Below are 25,958 nucleotides of genomic sequence, written 5' to 3' on the forward strand. Positions count from 1 at the left end.
ACCGGTGCAGCTGATGGGAGCTTGCAATCTCACTGCGGTAATTAAGAGCCGGCACGCCCGGTCACTGCGGCAACAATCACTCTTCCGCCTCGTAACCAACTCATGCCGCCCGCTTCGGGTTAAGCACTTGATATTCGTGTTGGTGGTGCCGTTCCGTTCGGATGATGCTCGGAAGACGCCGCAGGACGGTGGCGAATGTTTATGCGAAGGAAGTCCTCCTTCGCCGCCGCCTTGTCTTGGGGGTCTCGCCGGAAAGCGCACACCTTCTGCGACTTAACTTTGACAGTGGTCTCCGCAACTCACCGCAAACACTTGCTCACAGTCGGTTGGGCTACGCCGACGTTTACTTCATTTCCTACGGTGTCTTCAAACCCACCGGCGGCGAAGGCGCGCACAGGCACTTGCCGCTCCACTGACCGCACACTCACCCGCACACCTCGAAGTTCAACGGAGAGTTCGTCGCACAGCCATTGTGCTCCTTCCTATGTCAAAACGTCGAAACAACTCGTCCGGCACGTCAAAACCGTCTTCATGCACCCTCTTACACCGTTGCTCGCGCGGCCACCGGCCATGTAAACAACCGCCATTTTCTGTCTCAAGCGGTTTGAGACCACTCGTTCCAATCCTGCAAAATCGTCTCAATCGGCTCGCATAATTAGGTGAGCAACGTCAACACTTCTGCGCGTTTATGACGTCGGCCGGTGACGCAAAAAAACAATATGGCCGCTGGTCACGACCGACCAATAGGAACAGGGCAAATGAGACACTTTTTGAGACACTTTCCGATTGAGACGATTTCGAGCGACTCGTAATCGCGCCCCAGTTCGTGTTCGGCATCCTTGCGCTGAGCTTGCGCTTGTTCCAGTTAAACACATTTCATGCACAGGATTGTAAGTGCTACCGCTACCAATCTCAGTTGCTCTTTCCGTAGGCATGTCAGAGGGATCGTGGGGGTAAAAGGTTTAGCGGACTATATTTCTGGTGTTCGTATCTACCCTAATCATAGGAAAATATGAGCTATTTTGTTACATTCTTTCACGCTTAGCCAAACGCTACGCAACGCTGTAACACGTGGGGAGAGCTCCCGAATAAAATAAACGTGACTTCGGACCTCAGAATTCGTGAATGCTGGCTTCGCTGCTAATATCTATTCAAGCTGTGATAAATTAAGCGAAAATACGTGTTTAGGCACCAGGTTGCATAAACCATGACAAAATTTGTTTTCTGTTGGCGCTGCGACTCAGTTGAGCCGACAGCGGTAATTTGCTGATAAACTGGCGCACCACGGAAGCGACAAGGAAGCCCTTTTTGTTCCTACGGCCGACAGGACAGATTAGGAGTGCATGGGAATTGGAACTGTGTACTAGCCGGACACCTAATGCTTGATATTGAACAAAAAGTTTTCTTTGCGATGGAGCACCAAGACGGTATAGCGATATAAGCAATTAGTGCGTTCTAAGCGTCGTCACAATCATCATCATCATCATTTTATTCCAACATCAACATTACAGATGCTGAGGACCGTGAACAAAAAGCCTCTAGCTGGGCTTGACGGGGTTCACGGCCCCTAAAAATCATGGCATTGGCAACAAAACTAGGATACAAACACAACGCATGGGACATGGGACATGGGAGGATGTGGCACAAATTCAGGACATAAGCAAAACAATTACAAGATTAGTAGAGTATTTATTGAAGTATACAATGTACGGTGTAATACAGAAAAAGGTAGAAAGTGCAATTATTGTGGCTATGATATATTTACAACAAAAAAAAACAGTATTGTGGCTATGAAACAACTCGTTTGTTTAGAAGCGACGGGAGCATATTATGTAGCATCTGGTATCCATAGTTAGTGCGTGCTCGAGGTATTTCCCACAGTTCAGTACTGCGGGTATTCCGTTTTTCGTTTAGGTGTCAAGTTTGCTATGCCGCCTAAAATGTTTTTATTCTGTTTAATTCCGTAGAATAACGCTTAAGGAGCATTGTTTTATAAATGTCAGGAAGTGTGATAATGTTTAGTTCCCTGAAGAGAGGTGCAATATGACTATCGTATGCAGCGTTTGCAACTATACGAATTGCCTTTTTTTGTAGGAGGTGAAGTTTAGTAATATTTCACAAAGTAGTTGTACCCCACACTACGTGACAGTAGTTAATATGTGAAGTAAAAAGGGCACTGAAAATAAGGCGTTTAATGCAAACAGGAGCAAAATATTGCAATTTGCACAGGATCCCTGTAATGCGACAAATTTTAGTTGCAACTGCATCTATGTGAGCATTCCAGGACATATTTTTTTCGAACAGAACACCAAGACATTTAACTTCCGACGCTATCTGAATATTTGCAGTGCCGAGATGGAGTATGGCCTGCGTGTCTATGTTTCGGTTTTTCGGCCTGAAAAAAACAGCTTTTGTCTTACTGTTGTTTATGGCAAGCGAATTATCGATACTCCAGGAATGTAGTTCATTTAGAAGTACATTTGCGCGTGAGATAAGAAGCTCGGCATCAGACCCTATTAAAAGTATGCTGGTATCATCAGCGTATATGATGAATTTTGCTGTGTTGTCAATGTTTACCAGATCATTGATGCAAAAAGAAAACAGCAGAGGCCCCAAAATACTTCCCTGAGGTACTCCTGCGTGAACTGCTCGTACATCAGACAAATGATTATTGATAACAACTTGCTGGCGGCGGTATTGAAGATAGGATTTTAGCAACTGAAGAAAAACGCCACAATTAACGTGAATGTCAAGCTAAATGTCATTACAATTGATCAATGTTCTCCCTTTCATAACGTAAATACTTCCTGCAACACAGCCACGCTGTGGAAGTATGCTCGACAATGTTTTTTTAGCGTCCGAAGCGGAGCTGTTGGGTTTGGGACCCCCCCCCCTCTTGCCTGGGTGGATTAAGGCAGCTCGCGGTCCCCTCCTGCCTAAGTGGATTAAGGCAGCGGACCCTGACCGGCGAAGGCCGAAGATGCGGCGGGGACTGGCAAAGACGGCAGCAGCGGCAGAAGCAGCGGCGACGTGGTGGCGACGTGGCAGCGTCAGGTGGCCGAGTCGACCCTCGGGTCGACGGACAGAGTGCATGGTGATGTGCTAAAGAAAGACGGCTGTGTCCTCGGCGTCTCGTGTTTTGGACATCCGGCAGGGAAGCGTCAAACATGTGCACGAGGAAGGTCGTCCACATGCGGGTAGACTGCGGGAGGTTCATTTCCCGACTCTACCCTTTCCCACCGACCGAGCTGAGAGAGCGGGACAGCCAGCACCGCCCCCGCCGTCGGTGGTACCTCCGGAGTCCACGTCTGCCCATGCGATTGGACGTCATTCTTCGAACTATATTCCCCAGACAGGGATCTGGGGAATTCGTGCGTTATTTAACGGGTGTTGTTTTGAGGACTCCAGTGAGCACTCCTGTTGACTCCTGAAGAAGTTCCCTTCTCCGCTGAGAGTCCCTCTCAGTTACCGTTTTTGTAAATAATGTAAATATTCCTGTATAAAGTTCTCTCCTTCCTTGTTATCTCTTTGGCAGCAGCGGTAGCACAACTGGCACAACCGTTCACTCTCATCTATTCTACGCAGATGTATCGTTGGACGTGATCTTCACGGCGTTAACCCGCGGTGAGGCCTATCGACCATCTACTGGGCTGCGTCACGCCACGGGTCGCTACACGTGGCGGTTCCTCCCCCATGCTCCTATCATCAGCTGGCGGCATCAATATTTTCCATCGCTGAGCGCCACCACCACCTCGGGACTTCGCTATAAAGGCCATCGACCCTGAAGACTGCGACTCTTTGGCAGCAGTGGTAGCACAACTGGCACAACCGTTCACTCTCATCTATTCTACGCAGGTTAGTCATAACCTCAACATTTTGGCTGTCTCGTGCATAGTGCATTACCTGTTCTACCGCTGCTGCCAAGTGAATTGCTTTTTTTTTTCTTTCTGCGGGTACTGTTGCCTAGGCTTTGCATGCACCATGCCGACAAATGCAGAGCTTGCAAAAAAGGTTGAGGCTTTAGAGGCACGACTCGGTGGGATGACTGAGCAGTTACCTGATGCTGTTTTCGGCAGGTTCTTGCTAAGTATGCAGGCACCTGGAGTGGATGTGAAAGAACTGAAGAAATAAGTTGATTGTATAGTGTCCAGTGCTGAGCATATGAATTCTTTGGTCGAAGAACTTAGAGTCGAAAATAACGCATTGGTTGAAGAAAACAAGGTGCTGAAGGCTGAGAATCACTCCTTGTCTCTGAAATTAGGAGAGCTTGAACAATACTCCCGCCTAAACAATGTAGGGGTCAAAGGTGTCCCATGCTCCCAAGGGGAAGACTGTGTTTCCATCCTCGAAGTGATAGGAGAAAAAATCGGTAGTCCCATTTGTCCTACAGACCTTGAAATCGTCCATCGCGTACCCACCCAAACAAATGACCAGAAAAACATAATCGCCCGCTTCTACTCTAGAGTGCAGAAAGCTGATTTTGTCAGCAAGGCTCGTAAAGCCAAACTATGCCTTAGCGATATAGGAATATCAGGCACCGGTTCTGCGTCATCACGTTTTGTTAATGACCACCTGACACCAGCTAATAAGAGCCTGCTTTCCAAAGCACTTCAGTTAAAGAAAGAAAAAGACTGGAGGTTCGTATGGACAGATAACTGCCAGATCAAAGCCAGAAAGACATTTACCAGCAATGTTCTACGCATTCGCAGCGAGTCTGCCTTGGCTAAAATGGAGTAGGGCTCTCCTTCCACTTCGATGACTTTCTCCTCAATAAAAGAGCCATGGATTCTCTTTTGGACACAATCAGCTTAAACTCCTTTTTGAATGACCATCGTTCCGCTATTCATTTCAATGCTAGAAGCATACGCAAGCACTTTGATGACACAGATAACTATATTTCTCCACTTTCTACCACATTTTCATTACTTGCTATCACCGAAACATGGTTATCTCCTGACGATAATAATCTGTTTTGTTTTTCTAACTACATACCGGAATACTGCCATAGACAAACCAGTAGCCACGGTGGTGCAGCCATATATGTTTCTGCAGAACTAACTCACAAACGAAGGCAAGATCTCACCTTAGCTGTACCTAACTGTGAATCTGTTTGGATTGAATTAGATTACCACTTTCTTGGCATTGACAACAGAAACTTCATATTTGGCTGCATTTACCGCTCACCATCTACATCAGTAGCTGATTTCTGCTCAGCCCTTGATCATACCTTGCATGCCATCTCACTAGAAAACAAAAATGCCATTATTATGGGCGACATCAATATTAACTTACCGGATAAAACATCACCAATGTATGTCAACTACACTAGCACATTCCAGAGTTCCGGTTTTGAACACCTCATTGAAATCCCTACTCGTGTCGCCCATGACGGAGGATGCTCTCTAATTGATCATGCTCTCTCCAGTTTACTATCTTCACCACTAGCTCGTGTTCTTGACGTCGACATTACTGATCACCGACCTATACTTATCCGCTTCGATACCAATACGAAACCCAGCTCAGCCTCTCGCACTAGGATGGTTCTGCAAAAAGATAAATTTATTAATGTCATTAAACATACCGATTGGTCTGTGATTAAATCACTTACCAATCCACAGGTAGCCTTTTCAAAATTTTTGTCACTAGTCTCAAACTACATAGGAACCTACTCGCAAGAGATCAAATGTAAAAAGGCTGTAGCCTTTCCACATAATCTTTGGCTATCAAAGAAACTCTTATCTGCTCTGCGAAAGTGTGAGAACCTATACAAAAAAAACTAAAAAACAGCCTTTCAACAAGAAGTTACACACCAGATACAAAAAACTCAGTAACAACATTACGACTCAATTAAAAGCGGCTAAACGGGCGTACTTTGAACGAAGAGTATTTGAAGCGGGTAACAATGCAAAGAAAAAATGGGAAATAGTTAACACGTTTCTGGATAGAAATGTACAAAATCGCCAAGTATCCAGGATTTCACACAACGGCATCAACTATGACCAACCACTTGAAATAGCTGAAGTCTTTCGCAATTTCTTCTTCGCTAACGAGCCTGCACCGTCACCTCACCATATCAGAACGGCTAGCCGCATTTCATGCTCATTTTCCCTGTCTCCAACGTCACCCGACGAAATTTTAACTGCCATAAATAATACCTCGTTAAATAGCCTTCGTATTCCCCAGATCCCTGACTGGGGAATAAACTTCGAAGGATGACGTCCAATCAGACGGACCGTTGTGGATACTGTTGATGCCACCCACGGCAAGGGCGGTGCTGGCTGTCCCGCTCCCTGGCAGCTCGGTCGATGGGAAAGGGTTTGTGTTCTCTGGGAAATGAAACACTGCTGTCTTTCACTCAGCACACCGCCACTCTGTTCGTTGACCCGAGGGTCGACTCGGCCACGGAACGCCGCCATCGTCGCCCCATGTTCGGCCTTCGGCGGTCTTTGACCTTCGCCGCTGCAACTATGGTCCCACGGTCCTGGAAGTTCGCTGCCTTAATCCACTTAGGCAGGAGGGGAGGCATCACAGGTGCTACAGCACCCCTCTTTGACCTTCGCCGCTGCCACCATAGTCCCGCTGATTCTGCCGCTGCTGCCGTCTTTGCCAGCCCCCGCCGCATCTTGGGCCTTCGCCGGTCAGGGTCCGCTGCCTTAATCCACTTAGGCAGGAGGGGACCGCGAGCTGCCTTAATCCACCCAGGCAAGAGGGGGGGGGGGCATCCCAAACCCAACAGGGGATAGATCTTATTGCACATGGTAGGGGAAGAAGGCGCTAAACGAATTAAAAAAACTCTTAGCTTGCCCCATGTTTAGGATTATGATGCCAACATGTTACACTCCAACTAGGCTGTTGTGGGAGACGCCTGTTTGAATGACCAGATGAATGCAGGACATCATGGGAATTGCGGACGCGTTACTGTGAAACATGCATGCTGCATGATTTATTTCAAGATGCTGTACAAAGAGAGCGAGAAAGAAATTTTAATGAGAGCAAAAGGTGGAGAGGTCGGCCGGTGGTAACATGGCCCTGGCCTGCTACTCCACACAGGGGAAAGGGAAGGGGAGGAAAGGGAAAGTGCGAATGAAGGTTGATGATGGCACTAAACAATAAGTTTCGTGGGTGATGTCCGCACACACGCAGATTGCTGGCATGAGCATCGCGGTGACTAGGCGCGCGTGAAATTCATGTCTTGAACACACAAACCGCCGCATGGCATTAACACATAGTGCAGTAGGGGCTCCATGTAAACACAAATGTGCACTATCACGCATGTCACACCATAAGCTGACTAAACTGTAAACCATGTAGGTAGTGCACAGACGGGTATCCAGGTCTGTTTCTCAAAAAAACTTGAGCACGTCTTTCGTCACAACCCACCACTCAGCACGTTTCGCCCTGGCGCTGTACATTACATGTCACCAGCCCGGGCGAGGTCAGTAGTAAACGTGTTTACTGATTTCAGCTGCGCCGACGGCCTTATATTCATCCTGCGATGCTTTTCGTGCAGGTCAGTTTCATCCGGACGGGGCTGCCATCATGAACAAGCGGAAGAGCCCAGATGAAAGCGCTGCCTTCAACACTGACCAAGAGGAGGATGTGTCGCCCAAGAAGGTTCCGGAGCACGAAGACGTTCACGTTCCCGTGGAGGTGCAAGTTCCCGAGGAGGCTGATGTTTCCAAACACAAAGAAGTACCCGAAGACGAGCAGGTGCCCGCCGACGGCGAGGCGCCTGCCGAAGTCGAGGAGCCCATAGGCGTCGAGGAGCTCGAAAACGAGGAAGCGCCCGACAGCGTTGAGGTACCCGAAGACTTTCACGCCACAAAGGCCCCGTCACTGCCATTGGAACAGATGGACGGAGTCTGCAGCCGGTACGGCGGTCTAAGAGTCGACCATCGTCGACCATGCACGAGGCGGGAAGGCCATCTGTGCCACATCGCAACCAACATGAAAGCTTGGAACAGCTTCTTCTGGGCCGTCGGGCTGGAACTACAAGAGGACGCGCCCTCGAAGCTCATCCTCGTTCAGGCGAGTGACAGCGCATGCACGAGGAGCCTCAGCACGATGAAAGACAAGCGCCAAGCCACGACACTTCTGTACCACCTGCTGACTAAGCACCGGTGCGTTGCGGAAGTCACCATCAACGACCATATCCTCACCGGCCGTGAAACAATTATCTGTCTCGCGGTTCGCGACGCGCTGAGGCTGAAGAGGCTTTCGTTGGACTTGAGGTCGCCAGGAGTCATCTCCGGCGCCCTTGCAGCGACTGTAATTTCCTTGACACGGTTGAAATCGCTCGAGCTGTCCGTGGACTTCCACGGACACGTGATTGCCGATCTTGCTCCTCTTTTCGCGGGAACAGCTACCTTGGAGACACTTATAGCCTTGGAGGTCCGTGTGTACCCTGAGGACGCCAGCACCTTCCTAGCAGGGCTGTTCCGGAACAGCAGCATCCGAGACCTGTCTCTCTCGTCAAGGATTCTCAACAGTGGCAGTGCACCCTACGGCATAGGCAACCCGCATGTCGCTCTCGGAAAGTACCTGAGGCTGAATACGTCCCTGAGATCGCTGTTTATTAAAGCCCCTGTTGATGGTCCGGACATGGACGTCTTGACTATCTGCGATGCCCTGGCTACTCACAAGGGCCTGGTTAGACTCAAGCTAGAGGTGAGCACGCTCAAGTTGCAGTACGCCACAGCAATAAAGGAGCTTCTGCGCACCAACAAGACACTCAGGCACTTCAGCTTCACGTGCAGCTACAGCCATGATAACGAAGTTGTTGAAGGATTCCATTGGCATGAATGCCGATGGCGCCATTTTCGGCACAACGATGACTTTGTAAAGCACTGGATCTCCGCTCTGCTAGAGAATGACACCTCCATCACGGAACTGACATTCTCAATGTGCGGCTTTAGCTTCTTAGCGTGCCAGAAATTTTGTCGAGCGGTGACCGCGAACAAATCGCTGAAAAAGATCAACCTCGAATACCTCAATTGCCATAGGTGGGAAATCTGCAAAACGCTCTCTGAATGTGGCCTGCAAGACAGAGTCGTCGTCAAGGGCCCCTGCTTGGTGCACTTCCCAGACAGAGGCTGCCCCTCGTACGCAGTACCCCTCGGCCTGCTCCAGACCGCTGTGGACAGAGCGACTGTGTCCAAAAAGCTCACGCACATCACGGTACGGGTGTACTCGATTTTGAGCTTTAACGGTCCCACAGAGCCAGCCTCAATGCCGATCGTTCAGCTGATCCACAGCGCGACTAGCATCGCACATCTGGCGCTGTGTCTGGAATTGCCGAGCCGTAACCACTGCTGGAATGTGTGCGGGCCCGCTATATGCGACGCCGTGTGCCGAAATACGAGCATCAGAAGCATGAGCTTCATTTTCTCGAGGCAGAATTCCTGTGACATGGCACCGCTCGCCAGCCTCCTGCTCCGAAGTCGAGCCCTGCGTAGTTTCACATTACGCGCTCCCAGTCCCAGAGCTTCCACCGTGTTCATCACAGAGCTCTCAAAGCCGGAGCTTGCGGATAACTACGCTCTGCAGGACATACGCTGTCTTCGTGGTGGCGTTGATGGGATGAGAAAGCGCCTCGACATCCATGACATCCTACACAGGAACCGAGCCTTGGCAAAACGCGCTGCTCGCTTCGTCACCGGCACCCGTGTGAAGTACACTGCAGAGGCTTTTGAGCAGATCTCCTCCTCTCCAACCTTGGTAGACGAGCTTCAGGCGACGGCGTTTGTCGACGAAGCTCAAGCTAAGGAGCTGATTGCTCGGTGCGTGCTCGGACTGCAAGACTTCACAGAGTTCATGCGCCTCGCAGGCGTAGTGCGTGACGGCATAGAGTGCAGCGCCAGAGATGACGGGCAGACGCAGCTGGGTGACTTGCCCGAACCCTGTCTACGTCGCATACGGCATTTTTTGCTCATGAGTGACGTGCGCGTTTCCTCGGAGTAGAATGGTGCCGCACTGAATGTTGTGCACTTGTTCCTGTAAAAATGTGTGCTAAGTCTATGCATTGTCTAAATATCATGATCACTTCGTTCTGTCATGTGCCTACATTTTTATTCTTTAAAGGCGAAAGCTGTTTCAGTTGGTTTAGCCATATAGGCGTGCGTTCTGCCTTGGTATCCCAGCGTCAGCCGTAAGGCCTTAATTACTGAGCGAATTCAATTCGCATAACTGAAGCGATTTCATTTATTTTCATAATTTAAATTCAGTTCATTGGCCATCACCTGCCCTAGTTGGTCGGTAGAAAATTGGAGAGTATTAAATTCCCCTCTCCGTGTTAGGGGAGATTTCAGTCCAGAAGGGAAGATTGAGACAGGGTGGAACACGGCGGATGACCAGGTCTGATTTCCCTGATTCGCATTGGCACGCCGAGGCTTTCTCTTACGGTTGACGATATAGAATAAACGGCCCAGTGCAGTAAGAAATGGCTGAACTACAGCTGTAACAGCTATCAATGATTATTGCGCTTTGCCGTTAGGCTTAGTTGTAGAAATTTTTGCTTGACCATATCCTAGAAAGGAATCGGCAACATGCCTGCTGTGATAATGATCATTTTGTGATACCAATAAAGTGATACCTATATATACCTCACTCAATCGGTGTTCTTTTCGTTAACTGCACTCTCCCCACGCTCAAAAGAGAAAGCAGCTGTTCTGAATAATGTTTCAGCACCAATTAGAGCGATGCTCGCTCTTTTTGACAATTTCTAACTTCAGGTTGGCTTCAGGTGCGTTAATGCATTAATCTTTCATTAATCTTTCAAGCGGGCACTTTCGATCCCCAGGGTGATCCAGCATGCCAGACAGCTACACGTTGACGCATGCTTATCGCAAACGTCTAAACAACGAATAAAAGAAAGAAAAAGAATTTGCCTGCTGCGTGCCCCAACCTCTCAGTCTGTTTTATTAACGAATCCATTTATAATGAGTAAATAAGTGCACATTGACTGGCCAGAAATTGCAGAAATTAATCTAAAATAAATGTGCGGGCTTGGATCTATTTCATAGTGGTCGCAACAGCGTAGTAAGGAGGACGCGGGTCAAAAAGTGCTAAAGGACGCAAAAGTGAACATTTAAACCACACGCTTATATTTCAAACGCAGCTCCTGTGAAGTGCCTAGGGTGTTCCGTTTGGCTGCCCTGCAACAGGGAAGAGGGATGAGGGTATTTTTAAAGGGAAAGAGAGAAGGGGCGAGGACTGCAGTCTGTCCCTTAAGCCAGTCGTTGACAGGTAGGAAAACAGTGCGGTTTCCTTCCGTGCCGCAGTGTCCACTGATGTGTAGGTTCTCGGATGATGGCTGCGGTTAAGTTGAGCCGCAAGAATTGGATGTAGCGCGACAACTACTTGCAGTGCGCTGCTGTCGTGCGCTGGCTAGAAAGGAGAGCACGGAGGACATCCATAAAGGATGTGAGCATCGTAGTGAGTTGAAGATCTCGGATATGATCCGGATTGTGGCTGTTGTCTGGGTCAGCCGTAGGCGTTGCAGACTGATAGTGCGGCAACCTCCCCGAAAGCTAGTGGGACCAATTAATAGAGTCAGTAGGTGACGCCGGCCTCCCTTGATTTAGTGTTGTTGCTTTTGTATTGCATCCGATGCACTGCATGCAGCACACGAAACCTATCTTTATTGCACTTTTTATGTGACCAGGCCCAGAAAAAGCGAGAAGACAATCCACGTTAACCGAGCAATTAATTAAAATGATTCTTAAACTTTCTAACCATTACAGCTGGTGTGCACGTGTTTCTAACCATTACAGCTAGTGTACACGTGTAGTGCGCACGTGCCCACGAATATTTTCGGGGAATGTTTCGCAAGAATCCGCACGCTAAAAAAAAAACAATCAAACCAATACGTATTACTATGTAAAACACGTTGCGGGGCTAGTTGGTTATGCATTTTCCTTCGTTAAAATTTAAGCAGCGCTAACTTTTAGGACGAATACACAGATGACATGACAGGACGGGCGCTGACCATTCCACGTCTTCAATAAAACACACCAGGTCTAGCCAGTCTTGCAACAAACGCACTTGCCTCCATATCTCTGCCTCCATATCTCAGCGTTAAAATTTAAGCGCTGCTTAAATTTTAACGTATTATTATCCAGCGCAATTTTCCTGGCAATAAACGAGCCGTAAGTTAAACGTAAAATGCTTCTATTTTGGGTTGAATCTGATGTACTACGTGCAACTTACGGAAGGCTATTTTGTGTTTCGCTTTTTATGAATGTGACCAGGCAGAGAAAAAGTGACTTAATTGCCGTTAACCTAGTGATAAAAAAAAAATAATTTTTAAACTTTCTAACGATTACAGCTAGTGTACAGGTGTTTACTGGAAACTCTGAGGCTGTCGTTTTGTGGAAGCTGAGTCAATTGTAGTCAAAATTTGAATTATCGCGTATTCGCGCCTTCCTCTCGTCACTTTTTGCGGGGCTGAAATATCGGCACTCCTCCGCCGGCCACTCTCACTCTCTCCCTCCGCTGGCTGCGAAGCGCGGGGGGGGGGGGGGGGCGGAGCTTGCGGCCGCGGCCATGTGAGCTGCGTGACGTCAGAAAGAAACGCCACGGTGAACCAATCACAGCACTTCGCTGAGACGCAACGATCACTGCTTGACGCATTGAGCACGGATTGGGGCGAAAGCTCTGCAGCGCAGGTCGCTGCAAGGCGTGGAAGGGAGAGTTCTAAAATATATACTGTAAATGATTGGCTCGTTTTTGAGGCCCTCTACGCGGCACACCACTCGGTAGCCTGTACTCTACATAATGCACGCGCATTATAGGCAACCTGGAGCGCCCTTTTCAGAGACTTTAATCCAATTTACCGCGCCTTCAAGGCAGTCAGGGTGGAATAGAAACTTTTATTTTGCAGTGAAGTGGTTCCGTAAAACATTTCTTCCATTTGTTTGCCCGAAAGTGGATGGCAAACCGTTATCTAGTTCACGTGTCGGTCTGCACCGTTTGGCGGAAGAAACGCCATATGACCGACACAGCTTCAACCGCATCGTCGCCGCTTTGTATGCGTACGATTACGGGTATTGAATTGAAACTCGGGACCCATGAGGGTTAAAAAACTCCAACAAAATTAACAAACATGCGCGTTACCCACAGTGTCTTTAAAGTTTGTTCATTTATTCTATTTAAAAAGACACTCTGCCAGAGACGCGCTGGATGATATGCAACAGCGGCCGGAAAACCATCCCGTCTCACGCGAGTCGGTTATGTGTGGTTTATGGAGATTTAACGTCTCAAAGCGACTCAGGCTATGAGGGACGCCGTAATGAAGGGCTCCGGATAATTTCGACCTCCTAGGATTCTTTAACGTGCAGTGACATCGCAGAGTACACAGGCCTCTAGCATTTCGCCTCCATCAAAATTTTACCGCCGATGGAGGCGAAATTGAAATCTCGAGGCGGCTAGGCAAACAAGTACAAGAGATGGCGGGTGATCGCGCGTTTTAGAAGCAAGCGCAAGTGGCAGATGGTGATCGTGCGGTTTAAACACGTACCGGGCTAAGAGTGCGAGAATTGGCATTATTTGGTTGTTTCGTCTCAAAATAAATGTGCCATTCTTTCCTCAAACCATATTCCGTTTTTTTTTCCTAATTTCAGAGCAAAGGCACCTGAGTTTAGAGTGTTACAGATGTCAATCGAAATATCGTTGAGGAGTCATTTACTCCGCTACACTCGCAGCAGCATAAGAAGCCCCAGAATCAGCCAAGTTGGCCGCTCTGAACACACGCGAACTGCACCGTCACTCTTAGCTAAATACGCAGCGAAGATACCCGCCGAAAGACATTATGGCCGCGGCGAGTGGGGCGCATGCAGGAACGCGCGATCATCCGTTATCACCCGCGCCTGCTTGCTAAACCGTCTCGTTATGCTCGTGAAACTACGGCGGCATGTCGACGCCCTCGCCACCGTCACAACGGCACAAATACAGGCAGCAGGCCCTGGCGGCGCGAGACGATGTCGCAAGGCGAGGGCTGAACAAGGAAGCGATGAGCAGGCATTCCTCAGTTTCTACCGCGCATGCGCACGGGACGCATAACTAAAACCCACAGTCTAACGTTTGATGGCGCCGACTTGCACCGCAGCGCCCTGTCGGCGCGCTCTGGGCAAAGGCTGCTCGCGTTCATATTGAACAAGATGGCGCCCGACGCAGATCGACAACATGTGCGTGCTGCTCCCAGCCCATTCGTGGTAGGCAGCAGTTATTGCCGTGCGAGTGTTCCAAGCAGCATTTTCACTGCAAATGCATCATCATACATGCCGAGGAACACAATGTCCTCATGGAATCCGGGACCAACAAGTGATAACGTCTTGCTTGCGTGATACAGCGCGATGCTTCGACTACAGAGCTTATCTGCAATACTGGCGACGCGGAAGGCACTTCGCTCTTCCCGTGATCTTCAAGACACCGCTGCTGTGAATGTTTCATCGAGTGTTGTTGCGATGGTGCGAAAAAAATGTCTAGTCGCATGGATGCGTTGGTCGCTGAGGTGCGACAGCTTCGATCCGAGATTTGCGCTCCTGCCCGAAGCTGTGAGTGGCCCGAGTTCTCGCTCTGTCGACTGTCGGGAATGTCGCAACTAGTACGTGTCTGCCGTGGTGACAAACTTCGCTGCCACGAATAGTTGCCCCCGCCCCCCCCCCCCCTGCCCCAGGCCTCCTTCTGAGTACCAACATACTCATCTGCCACGGCTGACCAAAACGGTGAGCCAGCCTTTCCCTCATCGAGCGTTGTTTGGCACAGCTAAGCAGCCAAGCAGCGATGCTTAATGAAGCGCCCAAATTGCCGACGAATCTATTTGTTTACCGCCTGAATCCAGCTGTACAACAGCGTCGAACATACAGCAACTTTGGCGGATATAGCAGGTAGGGGACAAAGTTATTACGTGTACAAGACTGAAAACGAGGTACAATACGTATTGCTCCTTCCATGTTGCTCTGGATGGGAATTTGTTCGAACTTGGGAGCAAACCTCAAGCGTGTCCTTATATGGTTGCGTATTTCGACCTTCCGGTGGAAACCTGTATTCCTTCCCGCTCTTTGAGTATTCCTAATGGTAGTCTAACCATATCCGAGAATGGCACAAGAAATTAAGTTCTAATATAAAAAGAAGAGTGCTCCGAACTAAAAGGGAAATGCTCTTCGCGAATGCCTACTTATCTTAGTCATGATGCGCGTGACGGAAACATGGCTATAGACTCATCGAGTGCAAGTGCCTCCTATTTCTGTGACGAGTAAGTTGTTTTCAAAGCCCGCAGAATGCATTCTGATGTGCTTAAACAAACGGGTGGGTGGTGTTCTGATAGCTTCCGTTGTTTATCAAGTGCATTTAGAACACCATACCTAGATATACTAAGAATGTTTGTGGTTGGGACTTCCAACACGTGATAGTTCGCACTATCTCGTCGGCTGGGATTACTTTGCGCCAAATACGGATCCTGCCGTTTTCACGGTTAATTCTTTGGATACTAGGTGGAAAAATTGATTTATGAATATTCAAAGTTCACATCTGCCATTCCTTTTGTCTTTTCGTCCAGTGCATGAGGTGCTTACCAGAAAAATTTAGGTGCGCTGTAAAATGAACACCAGAATTGCGACTGGCCTCGATTATTTGAGGTACAGAATGTTGAATCAGTCGTTGAGCTATTGACATCACTTGTATAGGGAATAGTGAAGAAATAAATACCATGAAGCCATCCTAGGAATTCTAGATTCCCGTCATGGTTTGCTTGATATTTGAGACACTACATGAAGAAAAAACAGCGGTGTTACAAACTGTTTGTAAAATTAGAATCTTAGTATTTATGTCAAATATATTCATTATGCAGACCACCTCGTTTAACCGGAGTAGAATGATGCCGTACTGAACGTTGTTCCTGTGCCTCCTGTGATGCTCTTAGCTAGGTTTCTGCATCGTGTAAAATATCATAATCAATTCATTCGTTCTGCCAAGTACTTACATTTTTATTCCCTCACAGCGTAAGCTGTCGATAAGCTTACCAATAAAGTGGTGCCTCTCACGTACTCGGTGTTTTTTCTGTTAGACTTGTATTTGGGCGTTCTTAGAATGAGATTGCGTACGCGTCGCTTACTGCGTTGCGGACGCTGTAAACGGCCCAAACACGACACCTTCAGTTAGCCGTGCCTTAGCGACCCGTCGGATTCACGTGTAAACAGTTGCGCCATCTAGCGACAAGACGTCTAAGCGCATCAAGGCTGTGTTGAAGAGTTTTTTTTCTGTAATTATTCTCAACATGGGTGGGTGCACTGCGCGCCTTTTTTTTTCCAAGTAGAAAAAGTATGCGAATAGAAGAAAATGTAACAAGTAACTAAAGGCTAGAGAACTGCTTCGCCAGGTGTCGTTGCTAAAATGAAAACACTTCGTTTAATTAGGCCGAAGAGCTTTAAAATTGCCAAATTGTCATTAAATCAGGGGCTCGTAGTCGCTCAAAACTCTACATGTGGGCGAGAGTGTTCGAAATAAACGTGCATTCCACCCATTTGCAATTTTATTTTATTTTATTTGTACATACTGCACCCCTGCTGGTGCTATCGCGGGAGTGGGCATTACAGAACATCGTAGATACAGTCAAAACTGTAAGACATGGTAGCAAAAATTAAAACACCGAAGTTGGAAACATAGGGGACACTACACAAATTGGTAGCGTGGGAACAGTAAGATTATGAGTCAGTTATGGCACGCATAAATCTGTCTGTTGGGAGGGAACGCACTACGTGCAATGGTAGCAGGAAAGAAACTATATTCAAAAACGTTCGTGCGAGAAAAGTAAGCTGCGAGATTAAGATTATGATAATTATTGTTGACGATGGTATGGCGTTCGTGGTATATCGGTCGCTTGAGTGTCGGTGGTGCGTATGAGTGACACAGTGCGAAAATGTGAACGATTCTGATTGCCGGCGAGTGGCGAGGGAAGTTATTTGTAATGATTTGAAGGCAGATTAGGGCGAAAAATCACGGCGGAATGGGCTACCGCGTCGAACAACGCAGCGACGACATGTATTTATTCGAAGCGGGCGAGCAGGGCGCCGCCATCTTGTCAACGCATCCCGTAACGTGCCCGTGGGGCGCGCACGCTATGGTTTGGTTCGGTTTGGTTTAAAGGTGTTTAACGTCCCATTGCGACTCAGGCTATAAGGGACGCCGTAGAGAAGGGCCCCGGAAATTTCTACCACCTGGGGTTCTTTAACGTGCACTGACATCGCACTGTACACGTGCCTCTGAATAGTGGATATTCAAAATTCCTCAAGTATACTTTCCCGCATAACTTTGTACGCGCGCGCCACTGGCGGCGGCGCGCGCGTCCCTGTCAGGAAGGCGGGGACAGTCTGACAGCTCCCGCTGTGTTGCGCGCGCCGTCGCGAAGCATTTGTGCCCCTCCTTCCCGAGCACAAAATGGCACATAATAACAGCAGGACACACCTCTGTGCTGCAGGATGCAATAATACATGTATAAATTCGCCTCGGGCAAGGTTTTAAGGATTTCCAACGCGACATTGGGAGACGGCCAACCCTTCGCGGCGGGCAACACTCGCGCGCGGTTTCTGGTCAAACAATGGACAAACCCATGTGGAATACGCTTAATTGACTCATGCATTACCTCCTAGACAGGTTTTTGACTCATGGCAAATTCAGCAGACTCGAAGGAATGCTAATGGCTCTCTGGGAACCCTTCCCTCTTCTTGCACCCACAATTTCCGGTCACTGACTTGGCTGTCAACATTATGTGGGCTTAAAAAGCCACGCCGAAACTCGCCCGCAGTCCCACCTTAGGAAGGAGACCAAATTTTGCGCTTTACCTTAGTTCCAGCTATGCGCAGAATCCTTGCTCGCTTCCTCTGCGCCTTGTCGTCCAGCGTCTTTTTCGACAGTAAAAGGCACGTTTTCAGGGGCAACGGCAAAATACTCCTGATAAATCTTTGCCTCCACGTCTCAACGACTGGGTGATAATTTAGTACAATAACCATATATCCTAATGTCGAGGAGTCAGGGCACTTGTACTAAATGCGTAGAAATTAAACAAACCTTACAATGAAATTCCGCTTTTTGAGCACAAGCTTTCTGCAAGAATGCTGCACGAAATAGCCGGGGTACTCCTTTTTTGCAGAATCCCAGTCAAAAAGTTTTGTTTTCCGCAGGAGTTTCAGTGCGCACAGGTGCTTCGCCGCAGCCTGCTTCTCTTCTGCTTGCAAAAGCTGGTTCATTGGACATTTCTTGTGACCAAAATACTGACGCACGTGTTGTAGCGATAATGGCCTGACAGTTCCTGAAAAAAGAGAAAACATGAGTGGCAGATTACGCAATGGGCACATGATTTCAAGACATAGTTTGAACAGGGTAGTCCACATCGAGCATCGAAGGTGCGGCAAACGAGAATGTTATGAAGTCAGGTTTGCGCCGTTCGCTCAGAAACTGGAGTTTTCTAATTACCTTCAATGTTGTTCCGCCTGGCCGTCTTTGAAAGTTCAGGGTAAGCCTTTCTAAATGAAGGAACACCCCAGGATTGCTGGTGGCTCGTTTGGGAGAGCGTCTCACACCGCTACAAAAACACGGTATCGGCAGCAGCAGCAGCGTGTTTACATTTGCCTGCCTAGCAACTGCAGCTCGCGGCTACAAGCTGTCTACTGGAGGAGAGCTACATAAAAAGAAATTGTGTGAGAGTGCAGCGCTGACATGCATTAGATAAAAATATTTCTTCGCGTTAATTTGGTTGTTTTCGGTGGTGCAGTGATGCTTGTCTGCGCAATGCACCGGGCTGCTACTTCGCTCCCGTCGCACGACACCACCTTTTTCCCATTGTGTACATGGCCTGCTTCAAAAAGCTTCGTTCCTTTCCTGACGTTCGCTCCTCGAAAGAATTTTTCAGCCTCATGATCGAATAGGTCGAAATCCCGCCGCTACGAACAGCGGCAGCCGCTAGCAGACGCCATCTCTACGAAGTCGCGGGGCGAGCCTTCCTGACAGGGACGAGGAACTGGCCGCGCGGGGGAGCTGAACGCAGCCTCGACGGTGGCGGTGCCTGGCGGGTGCAGGGTGCTTATACACCATTTTGCGAGGAACGGGCAGGGGAGGGAGAAATACTCTCAAACACGTGCGCAGCGCGACACCCCGCTGTTGCCGTCCTCCCCTGGGCTGATAATCCGGCGCGCGTAGCGACGTCCGGCCGCTTAGCCATCGGTCAAGCGCGTGTTTGCGTCTGTACAACAAAAGCAGCAATGCTGTACAGAACGCCGTCCTCTAGACATCATTGTTTTATTGCCGGTTGCGACATTTGTCAACGAAAGTAGAGAAAAAACGCCCCAGTATGTACGCGCAGCATGTTATGCGAAGGAAAGGTCGCCGCGCGTCTGCGATGTCTCTTTCTTTACCGCTTTCTCGCCAGTCTCGAGTTGCATTGACAGTGGACGTAGCTGAACAAAAAATGCCTGCGCCAACAACAGGCTTACGCATCAGCGCGCTTTGTGAATGAAATGCATACAGAAACAAACTCACTGCCTGTGCTTAATATCGGGCGCGGAACGATGCGCACAGCCTGGCTTGCCAAAACTATACTCTGTGCATAATTTTAAGAGATGAATCTTTTTGACGTTCTTGGCAAAGCTGTTTTAATTGAACAGTACACGATGCAAGGACAGCACAAATTTCCCACAACTTCGTTTTGGCACCCCACGTGATCGCCAACGTCCGGAGCGTGTGGGCATCGCCCCCTGAAAAAAAAAAAATAAACATTTCGTTTGTACAAAAATACTAATTTAATTTCCACAGCATGGTATGAATGAAAGCGGGGACAAGAAATTTTACCCAACTGCAAAGTGAGCAAATATGCAGCTACGGCAACGTAAGAAGAAAAAAACACGGTATGCAGTGACGGTAAACTCTGTCATGCATTGTATTAAATTATTCGACTGAAATCAAATCGAATGCAGAGTAAAAAAGTCCACTATGCATAACCGTACCAGAGATACAACAAACGCAACGACTTGAGCAGTGCCCCTACCCGATTGAGATCGGAATTCTCAACACAGGTGCGGCGATTCGATCGGCCTGTTAGTAAGCGGTAATAGCGTTCCATTAGCTTAGCAACCTATCGACAGTATAACTGCACATTTTCTGGTATTTGTAAACCAGCGAGTACTGGCCGGAGTGAAGTAGGCGAGAATGCTAATTGCTTTCAGTGAACTGGCTTGTATCGCTCGTAGTACACGAACAGTCCAGCGCGCGCGAGCGACAGGGGGGACCAAATTTCAATTTCATCGCGCGTTTCTCCGCAAACAAACATTGCAGTGATCAGACGTGGACTCGTCTCGGTCATGTACTCGATGTTGTTTCGGTAATGTTCAATTTTTAAGCGGGGGTACTCTGTCGCAAGCTCTGCATCTAAATTGTCACACTCACCATGGCCAAGCAGACACCGAAAGCGTTCATAAGAAACTGCTTCACGAAAAACTAGATATTCGATTGCTCTCCGCGATCTTGAGTTTCAACGCATTTTTCTTTCGTTTTTCCAACATGCAACATCATACCATATTCGCCCTAGAGGCAACCGGCGACAGAAACTACACGCGCGAACTGCGAGCATGGCACTCACCGTTGCTACCGTTGCTGATCGCTCCGTCGAAGAATGGCCGCCTGCTCCCGGTTGGCTGTTGCAGTCGCTAATAGCATAGCACACACGTGGATGAACACGAGGCGAACCACCACGCACAATTTCTATGCTTGCAAGGAATAAAACAGGCGGGTGACACTTCCAGAGATCACACGCTGCTTCGTCTGCAGCCCACCAGCTGCAAATTATCAGCCCACGATGGCGTCGGCGGTAGGCGGCGCTCGAGTAAAACAAACATGGCGGCGCCCAGGTTTCGAAACTCTAGTTCACTATATTCGAAACTAAAATCATGTATAAAGATACAGGAGAGGCGCTTAGGTTGTGTACAGAATGTAAGAAACGTATTTTGGAAGAGGCAAACAAAAAAACTAGTCCTTCTTGCTTTGTTTCAAGTGGAAACGCGTGGTAAGTCATCTTGTCTTGGAAAACATTGTTATGCGGGAAAGCGCACTTGCGGAATTTTGAATATCCCCTATTTCGCCACCAGCGAAGTCCGACCGCCGCGGCGGGGATCGAACCCGCCTCGTCGGATCAGCAGCCGATCGCCATAACAATTGAGCAACCGCGGCGACCGCGCGCTATTGCTTATAGCGTGCACCTGTGCCAGCGAGATACAACAAGGCACGTAGTGTTCGGCTCATGCGCATTCGCTACCCACAGAGTCCCTGCATACGCTCATTTAAAAGCGTCTGTCAATTGCGGTCTACCAACACGCAAAACAGCGCTGCTTCAGCACCGATTAGAGCGCCCCTCGGTCTTCTTGGCGTTTTCGAACCGTTGGCTTCAGGTGCAGCCGCAGACGGTTCGTACAGCTTTCAAGCAGGCACTATCGATCCCCAGGGCTGCACAGCATGCAGCACGATGCTTATCGACAAATTTGCCTGCAGTGTGCCTCGGTCTCTTAACGGTGCACTGAAGAGGAATATGAACTCGATGTGCACGTTCCTTGCATTCTTAGAAACTTCGAATTATTGTCCTGTGCGGCCGAATTCCCTAATTTAAATCGGATGCAACGTTCCGGCTCCCGCATTTTTTTTTTTGAACTCACCGCTGACGGTAGGAGGAGTTAACCATCGCGTGGAGTGGCTTTCAGCCAGTCCCGTGTCGGCTTTCCGCTCTGTCATCGGCGGAGCTATGCGTAGCGATCGGCGGAAGCAAACAGTCCACGTGTATTTTTTGTTTCCGTGGGCCTAATTTGCAGCAGTCTCTGACTGGATCTATTTATTCAAGAATAGCTGAAAAGAAAATAAAAGCGAAAGCCAAGCCGCCAGGCGACTGCCTGAAAGGCGCCCCACGAATAAGTAAATTGCTGCTACCTCAGCGGTGAGTTGAAAAAATAAAAAAAGGCGGGAGCCGGAACGTATAGTCCGATTTAAATTAGGGAAATCGGTCGCACAAGACAATAACTAGAAGTGTCTAAGAATGCACGGAGCGCGCACATCGAGATCCCGCGGTAACAAGACGAGTTCACATTCCTCTTTAATGCATCCTTTCAGCTTTGGAACGGAATGCGTTTTTATTGAAGTAAATTAGGGCGCAGTGACTGGCCAGCAATTTGTAAATTATTCTAAAAACACTACACTATAAACACAAATACGCGTGTATGAGAGTAAGAAACTATGGGGGCACTTCGGCTGCCTAAAGTGCGCTAGGCGAAAGCCTTTGTCGCGCTACTTCAACTGCCAATAACTGCTTATGTTTGTTACGGCTGCACCTCTTGGGAGCCATCCTCCTCCATTGGAGCGCGCGGCTTAGGCAGTCCCTACACAAGGCATTCCTTTTGGCTCCCTACAGAGCCGCGTTCGTCAGAAGTGTCCACTTGCTCGCAAGAATGCGACGGGGATCGTAAGGAACGTGCTTCTCCACGGCGGCCGCATCCGCCAGGCGACGGTGGCCACGGCAGAATTCCCGTTTGTATGCGCCCGCCTGCAATACGCCTTACCACGGCAGACAGCATTGCAATGAAAGGAAACGCTCTTTTTTGCACTTTGCAAACGACGTTTCCAAGAACGAAAGGCACAAAAGCGGTGAATCACCGCAAAGCGCCACTTTGGTTGATGGGTGTCTCCAGGAAATTCGGCCGGCCGGCGAACAGGGCTTACCGGATCCACGAACGCTGTTTGTTTATTCTTCGGGTCTTCGAAAGCTGAGATGCCGAGGCAACGCCCCAGCAACGTGTCTCGTTTCTCTGCCGTTCGTGCAGCGTGACATGAACTTGTGGGACGAGTTGGTTAGGTTAGGTTGACGGCTCGCTTGTGAACGTGTTTGGGTGATGTCATTGTTGTGTTCTCACAGTGTGACGCGGCCTTAAGGCGCCGTGAGGAGGCTTCAGTCACGAATTTTTCCCTCTCTGCTCTGTCGTTGTTGATGTTGTTCTCCTTGATGTTGATGCGGAGTCGTAGAAGGCGGGTCTCGTGAGTGACCCTGGGGACGTGCTTCGCTACTGGTGAGTTTAGACAGGTGTGCAGGTCTTCGGATGATGAGGCACTTGGAAGGCTTTCTTCTAGATATTATTTATTACAAATGTATATACAACTTATTTACATATGCCGAGTGATTTCGGCCTCTCCACTTTAACTAAAAATAAAAACCTGAAAACTTCCACGACTCCGGACCACCGCTGGCCACCACACGGCCAACCCGTCCGGCCGCCGCTCAACTAACTCGCGTCTCCAACTCTACGCTTTCGGCCCCTGTACCACCACCGGCCACACACGACCGATCTGTCCGGCTGCCACACACCCAACCTCGGCGCTCTCCTTCGCGCGCACCCATCTCGTCACATTCCCGCCAAAAACTTATTCCTCCGCCAATAAACAATCCTCCCGCCAAAACTTACTTTTTAGCCAATAGACGACCTTCCCGCCGTCGTTTAGAAGTAAGAGGTCACAAGGCAAAAGACAAGTAAACCATATAAAACACACGCCTCGCTGTAAGCAGCCATGGCTAACTAAAAGCTATTACAACAGAATGAAACAAACACAATTCAAAACACACGCTCCACTGTTAGCCGCTCTGGCCAGCTAGCAAGAACGAAAACAAGAACAGCGCCAGCCCACCCCAGCCGTCCTGTCGTCGTCTCGGGTTTCGGACCGACTTCCTAGAAGAAACCATTCCCCACTCGCTGGGGCCGAGAAGCGCGACCCTCGCAAGCTACGCCGTTTTAAGTCCTTCTCCTTTTGTCTGCGCGTTCCCCTGCTCCCTTTCGGCGACACTCCTCACACTTTACCACGACGCACGCTAGCTGCGGCGTGACAGCTTCCTTTTTAAATATTTCCCACATGTTCTCTATGGGGTTCTGGTAGACCCTTTAGGTGGCTACGACAGCTGACGCACGGCGTAGCGCTCGAGGAGGTCGCTCACAGCGCGCGCTTTGTGCACGGGGCTGCGGTCGTGCTGGAAGATGTAGCAGCCATCCTTGAGTGGCCCGTCCAGGGCGAAGGGATTCAACTGGCCAGTCATGATTTCGCAGTACCTCGGCCAGTCCAACGAGCCCTCGGTCTGCAAGAGTGGGCCGAGGCCGTCCGTGACACCTGGCTATTACGAGTTACGCGCACTTGAGAAGTTGCTTTGCCTGCAAGCGTCTCGACAGCGCATGTGCATGTATTTTATCGCAATGTTGCCAGAATTCGTTCGACCACAGTGGTCAGGTAAGAGCATTTTCGAAATTCTGAAAACTGATATGGATATTACTGTGGGATACACGCATCCCAGTATTGTTAACCAGCCTGCTAGTCCTAGGATTGTTACTGTATTGTTAAACAGCAAGCACATCTTAGCTGTAATGCACTACACCGCTTACAGTGCTATGTCGAAAAAAAATGCTCTTTTCACTTAAAAAGCCCATTTTTAAAAAATTGGGTTAAGTCTCAGGTGAAACATACTGTATATCCACAGTGCAGCGATGCTGTAGCGCGTACACGCATGAACCCGTGAGCTGGAATGCCGCAGCGTGTTGAACGGCGCTCGTATGGTCAGGAGGAAAATATAAACGCAAACAAGGCTGCCGAGTCACGAGCACGTCATGCATTCCGAAACCACGCGTGTGGCGATCGGTTCAAGCAATTTATCCTTGCGCCGAGCCTCTGATTTATCCTAGCGCGGGGCACGGATAAATCAGCGGAGTCAGCGGGATAATGTAATCGCCGCTCCACTAAACCTGTCGCGCAACTCTGCTCCCTGCATGCGGGAGCACACATGGCAACACTAAACAATTCTAGGGAGCCTGTAGTCTCCTAGGTACAGTCAGGCCGGAATGAAACGCGAACAGAGCATGTCAAGAAAACAAAATTTTTACCTGCCTACTTTCAGCTGAAGTGTACAACTAGCCTGATTCATGTGTCTGGGTAAAGGGCCTACTGAAATGCATAATCGAAAATAGTTTGTAAAGGAATATCTCGCTGCAAAGCAGAAATGTATGACATATGCGTGTTCGCGTTTCATTCCGGCCTGACTGTACATGTAGGCTCCCAGCGTATATGTAGGTTCTCTAACTGGATGGATGGATGGAAGATAGGAGCGCCCCCTTTGAAACGGGGGGAGGGGAGGCGGAAAAGGGGGAGGGGTTTCGGCTTATCTTTCTTTATTTTTGTTTAAATGTGTTGTATATTATAAAAATTTGTCATTTTCTTTAAATACTGCCGCAACCCATTACTGGCGCCGCCTAGTAGTCGCGCTCAGGAGGCTGGCACGCGCTCTTCTTCGCCCGAGAGCTCGCTCGCGAGTCGGTTAACCGGCCGGGCCGTTTCCGCTGGTGCTGGGGCGTTGTCGCAAATATAAACCTGCCTACCTGCTTCTGTGACATTTTGGTGGAGCTTCCTGGGTACATCCCATGTCCGAAGAGCTTTTGGGTGCCTCCGAAGCCCCGCTACACACCGTGGACACACCTGTGCACAAGGCCAGCCGCCGCTTGAGAGGCTTAGCCCCCGAGTGTGGTCCCCTTCTCTCCTTACCGCGAACCATGACGACTACAGAGGCAAGCCAGCCAATTCACCTTCCAGTGAGTGCCCAGCCGCTGTTCTTCCATGCTCTGCGTATGCCCACTCCGTTCCATGGCGACAAATTTGAGGATGTTGAGGACTGGTTGACCAACTACGACCGGGTCGCTGCGTTTAATGCGTGGCACGAGGAGCGGAATTTGCTGAACATTTATTTTTAACTTGAAGACGCCGCCAAGATGTGGTTCGAAAACCACGAGACTACCATTACCACCTGGCAAGATTGGCGGCAAAAGCTGCTCAGCACATTCGGCAACGACGCAAGAAAAGAGATGGCTGAACTGGCTCTACAGTCCCGAGCGCAGCGGCCCAATGAG

The sequence above is a fragment of the Amblyomma mixtum genome, chromosome 10, assembly GCF_055824585.1.
Source record: "Amblyomma mixtum isolate Tamu chromosome 10, ASM5582458v1, whole genome shotgun sequence".
Classification (NCBI taxonomy): domain Eukaryota; kingdom Metazoa; phylum Arthropoda; class Arachnida; order Ixodida; family Ixodidae; genus Amblyomma; species Amblyomma mixtum.